The sequence below is a fragment of the Electrophorus electricus genome, chromosome 2 (assembly GCF_041902795.1).
Source record: "Electrophorus electricus isolate QZ-2024a chromosome 2, ASM4190279v1, whole genome shotgun sequence".
NCBI classification, from domain to species: domain Eukaryota; kingdom Metazoa; phylum Chordata; class Actinopteri; order Gymnotiformes; family Gymnotidae; genus Electrophorus; species Electrophorus electricus.
Window position 1 is genome coordinate 14448000 of NC_137498.1, and position 20882 is coordinate 14468881.

Below are 20882 nucleotides of genomic sequence, written 5' to 3' on the forward strand. Positions count from 1 at the left end.
CCTCCCCAGTGTACCCAGTGTTCTTGCTCTCTCCCTGCCTGCTTGCCTCCCCACCCTCCCTGCCTCCCTCCATCCAAGCCTGCTTGCCTGACTCCCCAGCCTCACTCCAGCCTCTCTGCCCACCCAGCTTGCCTGCCTGCCTACCTGCTTACCTCCAAAGCCTCCCTCCCTTCCTGCCTTCCCCACCTGCCTCCCCAGTGCCTCTCTCTCCCTCCCTGCCTGCCTGCCTCCCCAGCCTCTCTGCTTACCCTCCTGCCCACCCACTTGCCTGCCTGCCCAGCTTATGTGCCAGTCTGCCTCCCTCCCTGTTTGCCTGTCTCCCTCACTCCTCAGCCCCCTCCCTCCTTCCATCTCTCCCTGTTTGTCTGCCAGCCTGCTTGTCTTCCCAGACCCCCTCCCTCCCTCCCCCCCTGCCTCCCCAGCCCACCACCCTCCCTGCCTGCCTGCCTGTCCACCCTCCCTCCCTGCCTCCCTGCCTCCCCAGCCTCTCTGCTTACCCTGCCACCTGCCCACCTGCCTGCCCAGTTTACTTGCCTGTCTGCCTCCCTGCCTGCCTATCTGGCACAGTGATGCATTCACCCCTGCTATGCTCACTCTCCATCACTGTGCAGCAAGCATGAGATGGAGCTTTCAGCTGGGGGCTGATGTTGAGTCTTCCAGCTGGCTGGAGCAACAGTGTGTCCATCCTCATCTAATATGCATGAAAGTAGAGGAGGTTTGTACAGTGTTCATTTTCATTTAATCAAAGAAATAACTTGCTAAGCCTGGCAGCATAGTGTTAACTTTATTCTAATGCAGCATATTTATCTGGGGGATGGGACATCCTGCTCGACTGGGAAGCAGCAGCACATGGTATTTCTGGAATGTTGGACCAAGTTGCATCGAAAGATGTTTCGACATACGTCTTGTGATTCCACTCTTACTTGAAATGGTCATATTCCAGACAATCCATGCACCTCTGTTATCTTTTTTTCATGAAAAGAAGCCACGCCTCTCCTCCATGACACCTTCTTGCATGTTTGTAAGAGATTGAAATCATGACACTCAATGTTAGTTTTGCACAATGCCTAATTCAGAAAAATGCACAAGCAATGCTAAAAAGAAGTCTTCATCTCGGAGTCGTATAATTCTGATGGATCGGGCAATTTGGAACTGGTTCCTGATTCCCATCACTTTGCTTCATGAATGAAAAAGCTGATTGTGTGTTGAGGAAAACAGATGTTTTTATAAGTGGCTGTGAATGGATTTGCTTTTGCTATTAAAGTGTGTTATTCCTACTACCATATCTTCTCAGATTCACTATTCATTCGAGTTCTCTTAAGTTTATAGTCTGCTATAGACTGCTACCTGCATATCTAACACAAAAATTAGTGCTTCCCATTGCAGAGCCAAGATTATTCTGACATGTTAAGTCATTAAAATGACTTCATTCTGGTTACCATGATATTAAGAATGGAATGCTTTGAGAATACCAACTCCAGACAGATAAACAGAAAACCTATAGATGATGCATAAAATGAATGCTGGATGAAAATAGATACATTCACTCACATCTGCAGGAGAACCTGCCATGTCTCTCTCCTCCTTCAGTGTCTGCTGCTCCTCCCTCATCTTCCTCAGCCACTCTCCCATCATCTCCTCATCTGCCGCCTTGTGGTGTCCATGTGGAAAGGGGTGACACTGTGATGTGGGGGAATGGTGCCGATGTCTATGTCGTTGGTTATAAGGATGGATTCTGTTTCAGCCAAAATCCATGTTAGTTTAAAACCTGCGTAACATGGTACACCACAAAGTTAGTTTTCAGCTCATGAGGCACAGCATTGGAAATACCCGAGACAACTGCCAGATGCAATTTACCCTGTCCCCATCCATTTCTGAACTTTTATTGTCCCCACTACTTCTTGAAAGTGTATTAAGAAAATATTAGTATTTTCTTCACAAGCTTCATTTTGCTCCATTTGATAAATATAATTTGATTAATTGTTGTTTTGATCTATAAATCGAATCATATTATGTTCTTAATGACAATCAGAACACATTCTTGCTGATATGTTGTTGAGACGATGGTGAAATAAACGCAGTACAACTGACGTTTCTTGAAATGCTGATTAATCAAAATCAATAGAAAACAACTGTACTTCAAATATATATTAAACCATAATGTTAGTTTTGAGAAGCAGGCAAGATGGGAGTCGCATGCCGCTAGAAATGTATGGCTTTACTGAGCAGAGTAAACACTGCAGGCAACAGCCTACAGTGATCACGTAAAGCTCATCATATTATTCCTAGAGAGTAACATTCTGTCCCTCAAAGGCAATGAAACAAGAAAACGTTGGTTTGTGGGATTGAATTTTGCATCCTAATGGGGAGAAGACAATTCAAGCCAGTTTTTAAACTATGCCTTTCAGGCACCAAAAAGGAGGAAATGCTGGATGGATCCAGAAGTCCCCTTGCTGTATGGTTTCTGTAGTGTAGAGGTTATCATGTTTGTTTTACAGGCAGAAAGTACCTGGTTCAATACCAGGCTGAAACACTTTTCTTGGTAAATGTGTAACTGCTGTCCTTACAGTTGAATGGAGGGCTGTTCTTCACAGAGCAAAGTCAGGCTCCTTAACTAATCGCCAAACTGATTAATTAAAACTCGTAGCATAATGTCTATGCTAATTCAAGACTTTCAAACATTAGTACAGGAAGTATAAACTTTAGTGAGTGTGTCCTTATTTTGTTTCCTAAAAAGGTTTATGCTAATTAGCTCAATTTTAAAAGTTACTTTCATCAAGTCTATGGCAAAAAAAAAATCCTTGCAAGGCAATGTCAAGCATACAGAATTTGTGCAATAGGTTATGCTCTAAATGCCAATGAGAGAACTACAGAGATAAAGTAAAACTCTTCATATTATGCCCAGTTAGCAACAGTCTGTTTCTCGAAGGGTAAGAAACAAGAGAACTTTGGTGGGGTTGTCTGAATTTTGCATCCTAATGCTTGAGAAGTCATACTGCTTAGCCAGATTTAAAACTATGATTTTCAAGCCCAAAAAATGAGCAAATGCTGGAAAGCAGCATTTTTTTCTGCAACTTTGAATCAGATATTTCTGAAAAATTAGAATTGTAAACCATTTAAATTTTAAGTACATCTGCTCGTAAAACCCATTTTAGGCTATCCAACATACCCACGAAATTTGCATAAAATGGCAGCTATTTGTGAACAGAGAGAGTAATGGTATTTACTAACCGTCAAAATGATTTATTGCTTGATTTGATTGGTTGATTTGACAGCTGTCAATCATCCTCGTCGTCCGAGTCATCTTAGAAAAGAAAGTTGATCCAATTATTCTAGTATAAATGCGATTAATAAACATGCTTTTAAAAATATACTTACGTGGAGATGGTGGCCTACAGGTTAGTGTGGTTGAACAGCGTGAATAGGCCTAGAATTATTTAGATGTATGTTATAAGCCACAGTGACCTCTGTATACGTTTCTGTAAACGTTGCCGGTTGTAAGAGGTGAAATATTTGTGAGCTCCGCCAGAAGGCTCGATGAATAGTGGATGACAGTAGAGGGATTCACCCCCTCTGCCTGTGCGACAAATTAACGCACTGCATAAACTTTTAGACATAAAGCGATCTTTTAACATATGGTAGACGCACTCTAGAAAAGATTACCTTGTAACAACTCATTCAATATATGAACTGTTTCATCAGCTTGTTTCCTTATATCTGCAAATAAAAGTAACAAAAATGTAAACAAAACAAATACATACAATTAAAATTTATAAAAGTTCACAAATAAGAAATTACCTTGGTCGGCAATTCTCTCCACAGAGTCAAGGAAGTCGTGAACGTCGGAAACTATGGAAATACATAGAACAGACTTATAGACCATGAGTAGAAAAGATCACCATAATGATATCCTTTATACCAAAACCGCATTTATGTCAGGTCATGTACTGGTTAATTTAAGTAAATAGATTCACCCACTTCGAAGCTAAAGTTTTTCTATTTAGCTAGCCCTGAGAATAAGAATAGCCGTCGATCAAAAGAGTTTTAGTCGATCAAAATGTTTCACGTACTCTATGGCATAGCGGTCATATTACATATTGACCATTAATCATCAGAATAAAAACATTGACAATATCCTTTCCTAGATAGCTCGCAAAAGAATACTTACGATAGCTTGTAGATAATACGCATTGATTGTTAAAATGTATGTTTTGTCTAGATCTGAAATTAATTACGACGCTAAGCCCCACTGAGTTAAATCATACAACGCACGATAAAGTATTTCATCCATTAGCTAAATAAATAGCTAAATACACGTCAGCCTTTTTAGTAACTTATACTAATATAAGGTATAGCATGAATTAGTTAAGCATTACTGAATTGCTTACCTGTTGTGAACTAAAGGATTGAAATACCGAAAACACGGCTTTAAGAAAAAGTCGGTGGGGATAGAAATGGTTTTCGGATAGAAGTTGTAAATTACGTCCCTCCCCCAACACCGCTCTCAGTTGTGGAATGCACTGAAAGTGGTAGGAGTACAACGTGTGATAACGGACAAAAACCTTGTGTGATAAAACGTATAGAGTAACCACAATGGTTAGAGATCAGACAAAAAATAAATTAATTAAAACTTTGTGATGTTTTCTGAAAAGTTTGCTTATTGCCTTGTTTGAGTACATCTGGCAAATAAGATGTGAAGAGGTGTCGTGGGAGATGTGTGTGTGTGTGTGTGAGAGAGAGAGAGAGAGAGAGAGAGAGAGAGAGAGAGAGAGTGAGTGTGTCAATGACCTCTGACTGCAAAGTGTGTGTCAGAGAGGACACTGAACAGATAGAGAAAGTGGAGACAAACTGGTGTAGTATGAGACTAAAAAATGTTATTTTCTTTAATCACATTATTTCACTATTAAATAATTATTTCAATGATTCCTACTCAAACATCTGGGGTACAACTAAATTTAAATGAGCGGGTACGAGGGTCTGGTTTTGTGGGAGGAGTTGCACGCTGCACGGGATTGGTCAGACCGGGTGGTTGGGTAGAAAGAAAAGGCGGCAAAATTGAGGAGTCAAATGAGGAGTGTATTTCTGACCCTGGGAGGAGGTTTTTTTCACCTTATATCATATTTTGTCAGAAAGTTTTTCCTGCATGTTGGGGGGCGCGCGGGGGGGGGTGGGGGTGGTGAGGAGGTGTAACCTCTAGAGAATCAACCAATGGGAGGGAGTGGGAGGGGTGAATGAGTGGGTGAGTGAGAGAGAGAGAGAGAGAGACACACACACACACTCACACACACACACACACACACACACGCAAACACACACACACACACACACACCCACCCACCCGAGACCCATACGCAAGTTTGAGTATGACTACATGACTGGCAGCAGAGCGGAGCGGACATTAAAGACTGGGTGGTACGTATTCGTTTAAGACTCGGAAGTTTTATTTACTTTAATCACTTGAATATTTCACAATTACATTTTTTTTAAGTCAATAAAACTATTTTGAGGATCCCTCATTGTGTTTTATTTTATTTTCATATAATATTGTCACATCATAAATCATATAATAATAATAATAATTATATATATATATATATATATATATATATATATATATATATATATATATATATATATATATATATGGAGGGTCAAAACAAATCAAGCAATAAATCATTTTTTTGACAGTTTGTAAATTCCATTACTCTCTCTTAGGCTTTCTAGGTTTATATGGAGGCTGTGCAAGAATTGTAAAGTGTGATCAGTTATAAGTAATGAGGGTTCAGGGCTGTTATGTATTTTGTACATTTAGCTTTAGATTTTATACTACAGAACTGATGGATTTACAATTTGTACAAGCAGAAATGTTCAGTTTCCTGTGTGTCAGTTTGCTGTGTGTCAGTGGTGGTAATACAACAGCTTAGTCTGAGGCTACAGGGCTCTGTAGGTGCAGTGTTTCCTTTCTGAAGCAAGCAAATTGCCTTTTCTTTTAAATACAAATCAATCATTTTCTGTGAGAGAATCAAATAATTGCAGATATCAAAGAGGTGGGACTTAGTACTGTGAATCATACACTACATGTCCAAAAAAAAAAGGTCACCACCTGGATTTAACTAAGCAAATAGGTAAGAGCCTCCCATTGGATAATTACTGCATAGGTGATTATGTTTCAGCTGGAAACAAGTTATTTAGCCCTAATTGATGCAGTGAGTACCTTCTCAGTTGTTAAACAACCATGTCGAAAGACACATCCTGTGGTCGTGGAAAAGATGTTAATCTGTTTCAGAAGTGTCAAATTATTGGCATACATCAAGCAGAGAAAACATCTAAGGAGATGCTGAAACTACTAGAATCAGGTTAAGAACTGGCCAATGCCTTATTAAAAAGTGGAAGGACAGCGGGGAAACATCATCTTCGAAGAAGGAATGTGGTCGGAAAGAAATCTTGAATGATCGTGCTCGGCGATCACTTAAACGTGTGGTGAAATCAAATCAAAGAAAAACAACAGTAGAACTCAGAGATATGTTTAATAGTGAAAGTAGGAGCATTTACACATGCACAATGCGAAGTGAACTCAAGGGATTGGGACTAAACAGCTGTGTAGCCTTAAGAAAACCACTTGTCAGTGATGCTAACCAGCAAAATGGCTTCAATTTGCTAGGGAGCATAAATATTGGACTCTGGAGCAATGGAAGAAGGTCATTTGGTCTGATGAGTCCAGATTTACCCTGTTCCAGAGTGATGGGTGCATCAGGATAAGAAGAGAGGCGGCTGAAATGATGCATTCATCATGCCTAGTGCCTACCGTATAAGCCTATGGGGGCAGTGCTATGATCTGGGGTTGCTGCAGTTGGTCAGGTCTAGGTTCAACAACGTTATGTGCCCAAAGAATGAGGTCAGCTGACTATCTGAATATACTGAATGACCAGGTTATTCCATCAATGGATTTTTTTTCTTCCCTGATGGCATGGGCATATTCTAAGATGACAATGCCAGGATTCATCAGGCTCAAATTGTGAAAGAGTGGTTCAACAGCATGAGACATCAGTTTCACACATGGATTGGCCACCACAGAGTCCAGACCTGAACCCCATTGAGAATTTTTGGGATGTGCTGGAGAAGACTCTGTACAGTGGTCCAAATCTCCCATCATCAATATAAGATCTTGGGAAAAAATTGATGCAACTCTGGACACAAATAAATGTTGTGACTTGCTTGTGGAAATGATGTCACAGCGAACGCATGCCGTAATCAAAGCTAAAGGCGGCCCAATGAAATATTAGAGTGTGTGACCTTTTTTTGGTCAGGCAGTGTATTTTCTCAATGATTCTTGAAACTTGGTGCTCAAACAACCAGAGCTGAAATCTAAATGTCTTTATATGCCTCATGTCAGCCACAATTCCAGGGTGTTTATACTTTAATAGAAACACCTAGTACAGTTAGAAAGTACAGCCTATCTGTTGCCATGAATATTTTGTGTTAGAGATCCACTATTTTATCACTGGTCAGTTTCTGACCACATGACCCAGGCACCTTGGACTAAATATGGGGAGATTAAAATAAAGCACAAACAGAACGTCATATTTTATTTCTGAGTGTTTCAGGTCTGTGATCTATTAGTGTTGCATCAGTGGGTTCAGATTCATATTTTAGATGAAAATAGCATTCCATATTTGTCTAGTTGACTGTATTTTTATTCATAGTACAATAGTTATTGGTACAGACCAGTCACTAAGGGTAGTCAACATTTCATGCATACTATAAATACACAAGAGGTTGGTTTACCTGTTACTTGGAGTTTGACGTCTATAAGATGATGACTGCTGATGCAACACCTGTACTGTCCCCCATCCTCTTTAGTCAGACCAGATATGAATAGAGAGAAATTTCCTGGAGCAGTAACCAGCTGAATTCTATCAGTGTAACGGTTTGTCTGGTCAGTTGACTAGATGACTTTAGATTCTTTATAAAAAAAATAAATAAAAAAACTCCATTTGACAGTCTTTGGCTCGGCCAGCAGTTCAGTTTAAGATCTTCATCAGTTTTATTAAAATATGACTGGATTATAAAAATCTTGTATTTGTATTTGCACATACTCATTCAAGGTTACCCAGCACTAAATCCTCCACTAGGTGGTGCTACTGAGAAAGAAATACAGTAGGGATACTGTGACGGAGGCATTTTGCATCAGTGACAATGTGTATCCTTGTTAAACCTTCGCTGATTTATTACTTTTGTTTTTTAATGCCTTATCTTATTTTCAAAAAACATTAAATGTATTACTGCACAAAATCACACTACCAATGAGCATTCATCTTTGACTTTTTGATATGAAGCATTATCTAGTGCTCGAGTCACCTGTTCTTGCACTGCTCTCTCACTTTGTTTTAATATTACAGACGAGTGCAGCACATCAGAGCGATCCTGGAGAAACGCTGGCATGTGAACTCATGCAGGATTTATCCTTAAAGAGCAGCTCTGACCCAGACATTGTGAGACACTGAAGCTTCAAATCAGAACCTTTAACCCTTTAATCCTTTAAATCATGTACTCAAAGTAGACTACAAAACCTTTTTAAAATAATGCTATAAGGTATTACAAGTGCCCATAAAGACTTGATGGATGCAAAATGTTCTGAACATTCATAATGCGTTAAGTGCTTTGTGTGTAAGGTCTTCCCTTTTCTTATTTATAATGTGCTATGTCTACTTATAATCACTTAATCATGTAAATTGCCTTTTACTTTAAATTATTAATTCCTTTAATGTTTCTTTTAATTTTGCATTGTATTATTTAAATTGTTCAACGTTCATTTATTTTTCTTTTTAATTTTTGCAAATAAGATGAGAGATCTCAGGATGTAATAAGCTTTATTATTCATTCTATACCCTGTAAAGCTCTTTATAAACTGGGTTTAAGAAAGTGCTGTACAAGTTTACAGTTTACAGTTTTTGTGCACAGTTTACATTTTCTGACTACCATATTTGTGTAAGTGGGTTCATTGTAAATCTGCAAGTGATTTGAACTACACTAATGTTATAACTCTAATTCTTGGTTTGCCCAGATAAACACTTCCTGCGTCCTGCCTCTTTCCTGGGGTTGGTGAACCTTTGTTAGGAAAGCTGTCATGGTACGTCCCCTCCCCCCAAACATGTGTGTGTGTGTGTGTGTGTGTGTGTGTGTGTGTGTGTGTGTGTGTGTGTGTGTGTGTGTGTGTGTGTGTGTGTGTTTATCCGTATGGCTATGCCCTCCCTGTGTTTCACACCTGCTCCTTATTGTGTGTCATTAGTTTGCATGTATATAAGTCTTGTGTCTGAGTATAAGTGTTGTCGATGTTTAAACCCGGTTAGCCTGCTAACCACTTAGATGTCTTTTGTGTATCACAATAAATGTTTGTTGTGTGTAACATGACTCTTCCTCACATCCTGCTTTACCTCCTCGCATCACAAAAGCAGGCCTTAAAAAATGGAGCTCTGCAGCCATCACTTGTTGAAGCAGTGGGAACTGAAACTGTGACTAACAGCTCAAAGAAAACTAATCATTCACCATTCTATGAATTTCACAAAACAAACGTACATAAATTAGCTATAAACTTATGGAGTTTCTAACTGAGACTCCAGCACCTGCCATACCTACATAATCTCCATGTTAAACAGACATAAGCAGTGTGCAGATAATACATTAGCATTTATCAAACTCCGCCCACCAATGACATCACCTCTCCACACTGCATCCACTACCTTCATCAGCCCATGCTGTGTCCTACACCATCATCATAGACACGTGCGAAGCCTCTTCTTGTGCTAAACTACACCGTGTGCTTGGATTGGTCGTTAAACACTTTGAAGCCGTGTGTAAGAAAATTGCCAGGAAACTATCAGTAATCAAAAAACACACTGAGTTAATTCAGAACTTTTGTTTATTTGTTTATTTTAAATTTAAATGAATAACAAAGGAAAACTATGTAGAATTAATGACCGTGTGTGTGTGTATTAGTTAAGTTTGATGGTGGTATATTCTCTTTTATCTGCAGTGTCTTCGACCTTTGCTGTTCTGGTTGTGTTACTGTGTGCTAGAGTGGAGTACATTACATCATCCTGCAGAGAAAATATAAACATTAATACACACACACACACACACACACACACACACACACACACACACACACACACACACACACACACATATATTTCTATACAAGTTCACAATTATAACAGGTCTCAGTGTGAAGTTCTCTGTACAATATCCAGTAATCCATCTCCTGCTTATCTGCTCACCTGGTAGACAGGTAGTGCACGGTGCTGGTAACACGAGAGTCACGGGTTTGATTGAGAACACACATACTGTCATACTGATAAACATGTGAGATGATATTGATAAGAACATCTGCCTTATACTGTACATGTAAACATGGACTGTGGGTGTGATAAATTGAAAGTCTGACAGAATAGACCATTTGTGCCTTCAGAATGAAGGAAGAAAGCTGAAAAGACCCTTTAAAATGGGGCAGTGTTCAGTGATGTAACAGCTGAGAAAAGCATGCTACCCTGCCTGTGTCCTGCATTTTGAGGTGGCTTTTGTGTGCAAGCATGTTAATGAACCATATGGGTTCAGCTAGAATAGAGCGAACGCAGCGTGCTGTCAGTCTTAAGGGGGAGTGTGTACTCACCTGTGTCCTCACGTCTCTGCTCTCCCTCTGCCCACATCTCTGAACTACAGAATGAAAGCAGACAGAATGAGGCACAGTAAGCACAACATGTGTGTGTGTGTGTGTGTGTGTGTGTGTGTGTGTGTGTGTGTGTGTACCTCTGTATCTCCAGTAGATAACTCCAATTCCTAACAGCAGCAGAACAGGAATGAGGATGAATTAATACATTCTGGCAGAATCTGAATCTGTAAATGGGAAAATATAAATAAGGAGGGAACGTGTGTGTGTGTGTGTGTGTGTGTGAGAGAGAGAGAGAGAGAGAGAGAGAGAGAGAGAGAGAGAGAGAGAGAGAGAGAGAGAGAGAAAGAGAGAGAGAGAATGTGTGCATGTGTAACAAATAAAATGTGAATAAATGTTACTATTTCACTAAAGACACAGCCGAGCTTTCACATTGTATCTTCACATCTTATCAAAACACATCAGAACTATGACCTCTTACCTTTATCTGGGGTCTCTGTGTTGTGTGTTCCAGTAGGTGCTTGATATGATGTGGTTGAAGGTATTGGTCTAGTCTGGACTTTGGTCACTGGAGTAGAGTTTGTAGTGAAAGTGGGGAGAGAGAGAGAGAGAGAGAGAAAGAGAGAGAGAGAAAGAGAGAGAACATTAAATCTCTGTTCATCTCAAAACTGCATATGGACTAAATGAAAACAGCAGCAGGTTCATTTACCTGTAATATCAAGTAACACTCTCCTGACAACCTTACTGTTCAGGGAACACACATACACTCCTTTATCCTCCTCAGTCAGTTGTGATAGGAGTAGAGACACATTTCCTGGAGAATAACTGAGCCGCTGAACTCTGCCTGTGTAACGCTGAGTCTGGTCAGTGGGGTAGATTTCTTTGTCTCTGGAAGGTCCCTTTAAGAGTGTGTGGTTTGGTGTGTAGTCCAGTCCAGGAGCAGGGCAGTAGAACAGACCCTCCCACATGACCCTGTAGATTCGTCTGTCCAGCTGTGGATGTGCAGTCAGTGGAACACACAGGAACCAAAGCAAATCATTATAGACACACAGTTCAAATAAACTGTCATGTAATCATAATAATCATGTGTTTAAGAAGTACAACTCCATGGTGATCTTTAGAATGTTAATAGTGTTGACCTACAATGAGATGGCAAAGACATTTGCAGTGTATGTTTAAAAAAGCAACATACAGTTTAGTATAAAATGAGTTTTGTTAAGTCAGTAGAAATAGAGATGTGATGCCTTTTACCTGTAACAGTGAGTTGCATGTCTGTGTATTCACTCCCATTAATAAAACACCTGTAGTCTCCCTCATCCTCTTCAGTCAGGTGTGATATGAGTAGAGAGAGATTTCCTGGAGAGTGAGCAGTAGCCAGCTGAACTCTGTTTCTGTACTGTTCAGTCTCACTGGAGATCTCAGTATAACTGGAGTTTTGGTGTTTATATCAGGTAAAACTCTCAGGTCTGCTGTGTGGTTCAGTGCAGGAAAAGGGCAGCTGTACTGAGTCTCCTACATGTGCTCGGATATGTAATGTTCTTCTACTCTTTACCAGAGTGCAGCCTGCAGAAACATATAACAGTAAATTAAGATAATCAGGATAATCCTTTTGAAGCTGTATTGTGTATTTAAAATTAAGTCACAAAATGCAGGAGTGACCAATGATTATTTGTGAAGCAAACATTGAATCAAATTCTAATGAGAAAGACTCACCGACTCACACATAAATGTACAGTTTCATATAAAATGTAGTTTCATATCACTCAGCATTAAGAGAGAATTTCACACTCACCTTCAGTGAGATGAAGCACAGTGAAGAGAAAACACAAACTGAAAACACCACTGACCTCCCAGCACACACTGACAACTCTACACCCAGAACTCCACCACCACTGTGGACACACACTGACTCCAGAACTCTCTCAGCAGTACTTCAGTCCAACAGACCCTAATGTCCACCCAGCAGAGAGGAACTGGGAACAAATGAGCTTGGCCAGACCTCTTCTGTTCTTTAATGTTCTCATCAGCAGTTTCACAAAACCAAACACATTATTGTTTATTTAATGTTTATTTAATGACATTTTGCACTATATTGGGCTGTTTGCACTTGTGTAGCATGTGGTCTGTTGCACTGTTGTTTTTATGTTGCACTTTGGTCCTGGAGGAACATTGTCTCGTTTTTGTTGTGTACTTGTATATAGCTGAAATGACAATAAAACCTCTTGAACTTGCCACGTGGGTCCTGAGAAGACTTGCTGTTACTCTGTTATAACTTCACTTCACAGCGCACACACCCACCCTAACCCAGCTGCTGTCCCTGTGAAATGCACATGCATGGTGTGGCCACAGGGTGGAGCTGTTTCCTGCACAAACCTGTTTCCTACTCACACTGTGTTTTCTCTGTTTAGACTGACAGACTAGAAAGCACACACAGGCTTTCGCTGGTAGTTCATAAACATGATTTGCTAGGGGTTCACACATTTTTCCCAAATTTCCAAATACAAATATTGTCATTTGCAGAACATAACATCTGGTCAAAATAACAAAAATGATGCAATGTTTACAGACCTCAAAAATGCAAAGAAAACAAATTTACATTAATTTTTAAACAACACTAATAAAAATAATAATTCCAAAATCAATATTTAGTGGAATAACCCTGATTTTTCAACCACAGCTTTTGTGTGTTGGTTTGCTCTCCACCAGTCTCTCATTGCTCATTAAATTAGAATAAACAAGAGGTGATGACCCAGTCAGAACCTCATTAATTATATATGAACGTGTGTGTGGGTGTGTGTGTGTGTGTGGGTGTGTGTGTGTGTGTGTGTGTGTGTGTGTGTGTGTGTGTGTGTGTGTGTGTGTGTGAATGTGTGTGTGTGTGTGTTTCTAAGTGTGTGACCAAAAACATTTTTTGCAAAGTCACCTTTTGTGAATAAAACAAAGTGGAGAGAAAATTAAATCTCACAAGCATTCTCGTTAAGAAACACTGCATTCTCACTAAGAAACAGTCCCTAATTTACACACTCTCGTACCTGGACATGCCTAATAATTTAGTCTCTATTTTTGCCGAGGTTCACCTACCCCTGATGTCATGATGTTATTGAGCCTACACCCGTCTCAGCTGCCATGGCTACTCCCTCCACCCACTGATGTCCCTTGCTGTAGCCCACCACACCTCCACCCCAGCCAACTACTTGATGGATGTTGATGGACATTCTCTTGCGGGAGAACATTATTATTAGTTTTTTACTTTTCTCTTAAAATTGTTATTATTGTGGTGACTGTTGTCGGCCAGAGGAGGATGGGCCCCACCTTTGAGTCTTGGTTCCTCTCAAGGTTTCTTCTTCATGCTCTAGGGAGTTTTTCCTTGCCACTGGGGGCTTGGACTCAGACATTTGTAACACTGCTTTTTAAACAGCGCTACATAAATAAATTTGATTTGATTTATTATGATACACCATTCAAAAATGTCATATTCATGTGACACTCTGTTTAGGAAGTTGCAGTTATATGGACTTAATCCCCCTGTGCTGCTGAACGGATGGCTTTAATGCAGCTAGTGAGTCATTAATATGTCAACAAAAGAATAAATAAATTAATTGAACATTTGATATCAGTCTGTTCAGAGTATGACGCACCTGAGTGTGTGCTGCGTTCCCAATGCCTTTACAGATTACAGCAGAGTATCTCATTTCTTGATAATCCTGCGGAAACCCAAACGCTTGGTTAAATGAAGAAAGCTGCTGAGGTCATTAGAGTGGAAGTAATGTCTGTGCATATGGAGTGATATGCAGTGTTAGCTCAGTGGTTAAGGTACTCAGCTAGTAATTAGAAAGTTGCTGTAAGTTGCTTTGGATAAAAGTGTGAGTTAAATGTTGTAAATGTTATATATTGGCTTTCTGTATTTCTGAACTATTTCTGATTGCTTACTTCTGTTTTTTGCCCCTCCTGGATTTGTCTGCCTGGATATTTTGTCTCTCTGGATTTCAACCTGGACTTTAGTTCCTCTCTGTGATGCTCCCTGGCTCTGTTTATCCTATAGTACTGGTTCTGATCCTTGCCTGAGTTTGACTTTGTTGGATTATCCTTTTCTGATTAAAATCACATTTCATTTTATCCTCGAGCATTTAGCTTTCTCTGAAACATCAGTGTCACTGGAGTGAATGTGATATTGCTCCTCAGAATCCCTGCTGAGTCAATTAGTGAATTACTGATTAAACCATGAAGTTCAGAGCTGGATCACAGCAGAACTTAAAGCCCATGAATCTCAAAAAGTAGCATGGCCATGTGTGTGTGTGTGTGCGTGTGTGTGTGTGTGTGTGTGTGTGTGTGTGTGTGTGGGCTGTCCAGCCTTCCTGATCAAGTGTGTAGTGACCAAGAGCTGAATCATTCACAGAATAACCAAGTGAGGAATAAATAAACAGAAATAAACAAGTGAGCACATTTCCACTCATTACTAATAACCACCTGAGAAATAAATATAACTTCTTCAGATATTATATATACATATATGAAGAAGATTCCAAGTTCCACATCCTGAAAAGCACCTTACTTGTAAGAGATCTTCTTCACACTCCATTTAGGCATCACTGTTTGGTACAACAGGACAAAAGCAACAAACACAACTGGCACATCTGGGTGATGCTGTTGAATGTGCATGTTCATGTGTTTTAGCACACACACCCTACAACACCAACACACTGTCCTCGTCCACCACTCAGGTCGCTAGGAAACTTTCCCACACAGGTGATTTGAAAGAAACAGGTCATAGTGTTAACGATTCAGTAAATGTCGCCAGCGAGCTTGAGCTACATTTAGCCTAGCATGTTGCTAACTTGCTAATAGATTACAGCTTAAGGTTTGGAATGGAAATCGCAGATGTGAAGTTTGATTCCACATTATGTTCATCGGCCTTCACACTTAGGCTACTGTGTACTCTCCGTATGACTGCATACAGTGAACTGTAATGTGTATGGGGTGATTTGGGATGAAAACACATACCATGACACTCCTAATATTTATATTTTAGTATAACTATATAGGTAATAATGTCATATAAAGCTGTAGCAAGCCAACTGCCTCAGCTACAACAGCAAAATAAATTCACTTTGCAGAACCTTTTCAACGCAGCTCTACTGCCCTAAGCAACCACTTCCTATGACCAGCCTATATATGAACCCTTTCACACCAAGAACTGGACCAGAGTCGCCTGTTTGGGAAAAAAAGTTGATTTTCACATTTGGTGTTTTTGCTCGAGTCTGAGTGAGACTGTTTCCATGTCACTGATCTGGTTTCACACTGTGTACAATTCTGCAGAACCATCTGCTCTACTTTGGAGTTCAACCTCGGTCCTAAAGAGAAAGTAACAGACAGTGACATCCAACTGCTGTCAGTGAACTGCACCACACACACCTTCATGATGTATGTGGTTATCAGTGGGTAAAAACAGAAACCACAACTCTCTGTCCTGCTTTGGCTCTTTATTTATGAAACAGCAATAGGCTCTCACAATGGAAGTGATGCGTACAGACAAGGGATGGCATTTGACTATAAAATGACCTGCTTAACATAAAAATGTGCTACAATTTAAAGATTAAATATCCAAAAATGCTTCAACAGAGATTCACAAATAAAATGAAGAAAAACCATTCTGCTGAAAAAATCCATAATGTAATAAAACATAATAAATTGTTTTTATTATTGTACAGACATATGATGCTTGTAGGAAATGATGCTTGTAGGAGTCGCAATTATAGTTGCAGAGTGAGAAAATTTTAATTGGGGGTTACAGCGTTTGACATTTAGATTTAGCAGGTAGCCTCCTTTCCCAAGCAGAAGATGAAATCAAGAGGAATAAAACCCAAGTACTCTGGTTCTTGGAGTGGCTACACTGTAATGTTATCAGTCTTAGTCCTGCCCCTGTCACTGTTAGTCCTCCCCCTACAATTCCTACCTTATGCCAGTCTGAAACCACACCTGAAGTAACTAATTAGCAGTTAATTAGTAATTACCAATAGATACAGAAAATTATACAAAGACAGCACTGAAACCAAGACAGAAGAACATAACTACACTTCACTGGCTAGATACGATACAATACAAAAGTCTGTGTGTGTGTGTCTGTGTGTGTGTGTGTGTGTGTGTGTGTGTGTTCAGGTTTGTTAATTTAGTTTGATATTGACATATTCTGTATTATCTCCATTATCCATTGCTCTGGGTGCTGGTCTGGTGGTGTTTATATGGGCTACAGTAGAATACATCACATCATCCTGCAGAAAATATCACAATTACAAAATATTAGCACACATACATATAGAATAATGCACACCCTGTTGAGTGGATTAATACAAGTGTTAATATAATAAATGTATTGTATTGCAGAGGTGTTAACTGTAATACATTTAATCCATAAATGCACATGTAAATATAATTTATGCAAGCATGTGCGTAATCTGTTTTATACATTTCACAAACATTTAAACACTCACCAGCCACTTTATTAAAGACCTGCAGTCTGTAATTTAATATGTGCACATGTCTTACAGGTGTGCACCACTGTTTAGTGTGTGACCACAGGAGCACTGCTGAATGGATCCTACCTGGATGGTAGACCACTCTCAACAAACAAGTGTCTCTGCAGTGGTAGTGTCTTTAGGGCATGTACGAGTGTGTAACAAGAAAAGCAGTGTGTCTGAAGTTTATACACAAGCCTGTGGAACTGCACACAGGTATATAATGCAGCTAGCAGATAACGATGTAGTGTAAAGGTGATCCTAATAAAGTGGCTGAGGAGAGTAACCACATACATACATCACCTGCCCTTTTTAATACAAATGATAAATGTGTGTTGATCAATTTTTCTTTAGTTAATGAGTGTTTACTGAAGAGATCTTGAAAACTAGTCAGACCAAAATGAATTTTTCCAGTACGCAAAATATACCCAGATGACGTACTGCTATGGCCAAATAATCCAGTACGTGACCAGGCCTGTCTCCGTGGTGTACTGTATCTCATCATGCAACGGTGGTGGTAAATCACAAGTGGGTAGAACTTCATACGTTCGCATGACCTCTTAGTATGGTTTGTGTTTTTTACACACTGGATATTATGCATCATACTACTAAAGGGAACAGTAAACTGTATACAGTATATAATGAGTCCAGTATGCAGCATACAGTATGTAGTAAGCTATTTTGTATATAGCCCAAAGGTTTCTTGCCTCATGTCAGTGTTACATGAAGGGATTGGCCAGCAATTACATTATTTTCCTTTTCCCCGGATGGCCGAGACATGTTTTGCTCCTTTAGTTTAAAACAAAAGCTGCTAATGTTACTAACAAACTCTGGAAGCCAACAGCAACAGCAGGTAACAGTCGTTGTAATTAAGTTGGACACTGGAGGTCAACAGCAACCCAAGTCTCACCTTAGTACATAATGGTCTTCATACATAAGTTAGATCACTACATGTCCACAAAGCTTTCTTAACCTGCTCAAACCTCATCCAGATTGTAGTGACGAGTTTATTCACTTTTCTAGTTCACAGTGAGTCATACTGCACAATGACTAGTCTGTGAGACCTTTATTAAGACCTGGATGCAGTTTGAGCTGGTTGAGAGTCATCTGTGGGCATGTATTTATGAAGGTTAGATTTGGGTTGCTGATGACCTCCAATGTTTGTTAGCAAACAAACAGAATTGCACTCAAAATAATTTTGTCTAAGGGGAAAAATAATGTAAATTAGACTTTTCACCTAAATACTCCTTTAAATGCCTGAGCTGTCTATTAAAATATTTCCCCTCTGGTGCTCTGAAACAGACACTACAGGTAACAGAAGCGTTACTGCATGTCACGTGGTCATCACTAGTTAAAGGCCAGCAGACAACTACTGTTAGCTAGTAGGTAGTGAATAGTCAAATAAAAAAGAAATACAATTAAAAAACTTTAGTCGACTTTAGTTTTTTAGCACTGATTCAGGCACAATTTAGGTACTTGCTCAATTTTAAAAGTATTGTTTTAGTAATGACATCAGAAAAAAACCCAAATGATACACAATCCTACTTGCAGAAAGTAGGAAACGTGACATATGCCGTTTATCAGTCATCAGATTCATTTTACAGACTGTTTGTTCACACCTTTTTATATGGCATGTCACGGAGACGTGTATCTGCATGGCTGTTTCTTCTGTGCATGTTGTTCATGGATTCTAATAAAATGACACCTTTTTGATAAACCATTTTGCATGACGCTGATATGACCTGTTAGCATGTTTATCTCCTGTCCCTCTCATCCCTCTAACCTTTCTGGCACTTTTCTACTACTTTGGTTGATTCAGAAGTTACTTCTGAGTGCAGTGAGGTGTCTAAAAAGGCCCAGTAGCATAAAGGTACTGCTATAGAGCAGGTGATCATAATAAAGTCATCATCAAGCATATAGCGTACACACACACACACACACACACACACACACACACACACACACACACACACACACACACACACACACACAATGCTTAACATCTCTAGCTGCAACACTCACAAGTGAATGAGTGCTGAAAAGTCACTGGTAAACTACAGCACATTAGGCAAATAAAACTACTCTGTGAAACTACAGAATATTAAACAATTAACTGCTCTGCTAAACTACAGCATATTAGATGATGTCATACTGTCTGTCATAATTTAGCAATCAGAATCGACTGTGTGCACTGCAGTAAAGACTGTAGTGAAGTTCTCTGTGCACACAAGAATAAGGCCCTTAAAGTTTTTCCATACTTTCAGAAACACATGACCTCTCACCAGTACCTGCATGACTTTCACTGGGTCTTAACATGCAGAAACTAATCACTAATCCAAGCTCTCACACTGTAGAACAGATCTGTGCACTGAATCAGAGTTCACTGATATTATAACATGGATGTGTGACACCCACCTGTGTCTGCTGATCTCTCCTCTGTCCTGTTTGTCCCTCTCTGTTCACCGTCTGTTCACGTCTCTGAACTACAAAATTAACTCATTGTGAGATGGACAGATATGTATGTATTTATTTATATACAGATTATATTATCAAGAGCATCTCACATGTTTATCAGTATGTGTGCTCTCTGGGAAGCAAACCCATGACAGTGTGTTATCAGCACTGTGCACTACCTGTCTACCAGGTGAGCAGAGGTCTGTATTACTGGATAATATTGTACAGAGAACTTCACACTGAGACCTGTTATAATTGTCTGTGAACTTGAATAGGTGTGTGTGTGTGTGTGTGTGTGTGTGTGTGTGTGTGTGTGTGTGTGTGTGTGTGTGTGTGTACCTCTGTATCTCCAGCAGATGACTCCTCCTAATCCCATCAACAGCAGTAAACCCCCCGCACCAGCTAAGATGACATGACGTGTGTATACTGGAGAATTGTCTGCATTTCCTGCATGTGGGAATGTAGGAAGCAGAATTAAAATATGATGCATTATTTGTCACTTTTAATATTATATTGTATGATTTTTATAACAAGCATTCAATATAATTTTTTTTTGGCACAAAAACAAAGAGGATGGAGCATGAATGAGTCTCTGTATCTCTACAATCTGAAATTACAAATTTTGCCATTATACTTGATTGAGAGTTGATAATATTGATATTGATTATTATGGATAATATTATTAGTAATTAATAAAAGTTGACATTGTCAATGTCATTAAGACTACATTTGTTCTCGGAAACATCACAGATGAAAAAACCTTTAACCATTTTCAGATGTTATTGTCTAGTAGGTTTAGAATGAAGCTGTTGGACTTGTTTTGTCAGTGTGCACTGGAGTTCCAGACATTTGTTAGTGTCTCTCTCTCTCTCTGTCTCTCTCTCTCTCTCTCTCTCTCTCTCGCCGCCCACTTCACCTCCTGTAACATCTCTGTTGTACTGGAACTGACAACCTTTGATTGTTATTCTACCAATCCCAGTGTCTGCCTTTCTCTGTCCCCATTCCTGTCTTTGTAACTGTCCCAATCCCAGCTGTGGTTCGGGTTCCTGTTATCTCGTATCCCGTGCTCCTACTCTCAGCCGGGCTCCCGTCCATCCCACTGCCCAAGCTGGAACCCAGTCGTCTCCTGTCCAGCCTGCTGTCAGGTCTCTGGTTGTGCTACAACGTCCTGTTTCCACCCCTCACCCGATGGACTTTCCCCTTTTTTTCCTCCTTTCCCACCTGTCCTTGTCCAGGTTCTCCAGACCCTG

The 20882-nt window shown here is 39.8% G+C and overlaps 1 long non-coding RNA gene across 1 annotated transcript; it reads right to left on the reverse strand.

Moving 5' to 3' along the window:
- Positions 1–563: 563 nt before the first annotated feature.
- Positions 564–3501, reverse strand: LOC145660273 (uncharacterized). The gene is made up of 4 exons (XR_014126522.1): positions 3379–3501; positions 3232–3304; positions 1552–1735; positions 564–691 (listed from the first exon to the last, which is right to left on the reverse strand). It is a non-coding gene; the product is annotated as an uncharacterized LOC145660273 (long non-coding RNA).
- Between the last annotated feature and the right edge of the window lie 17381 nt (positions 3502–20882).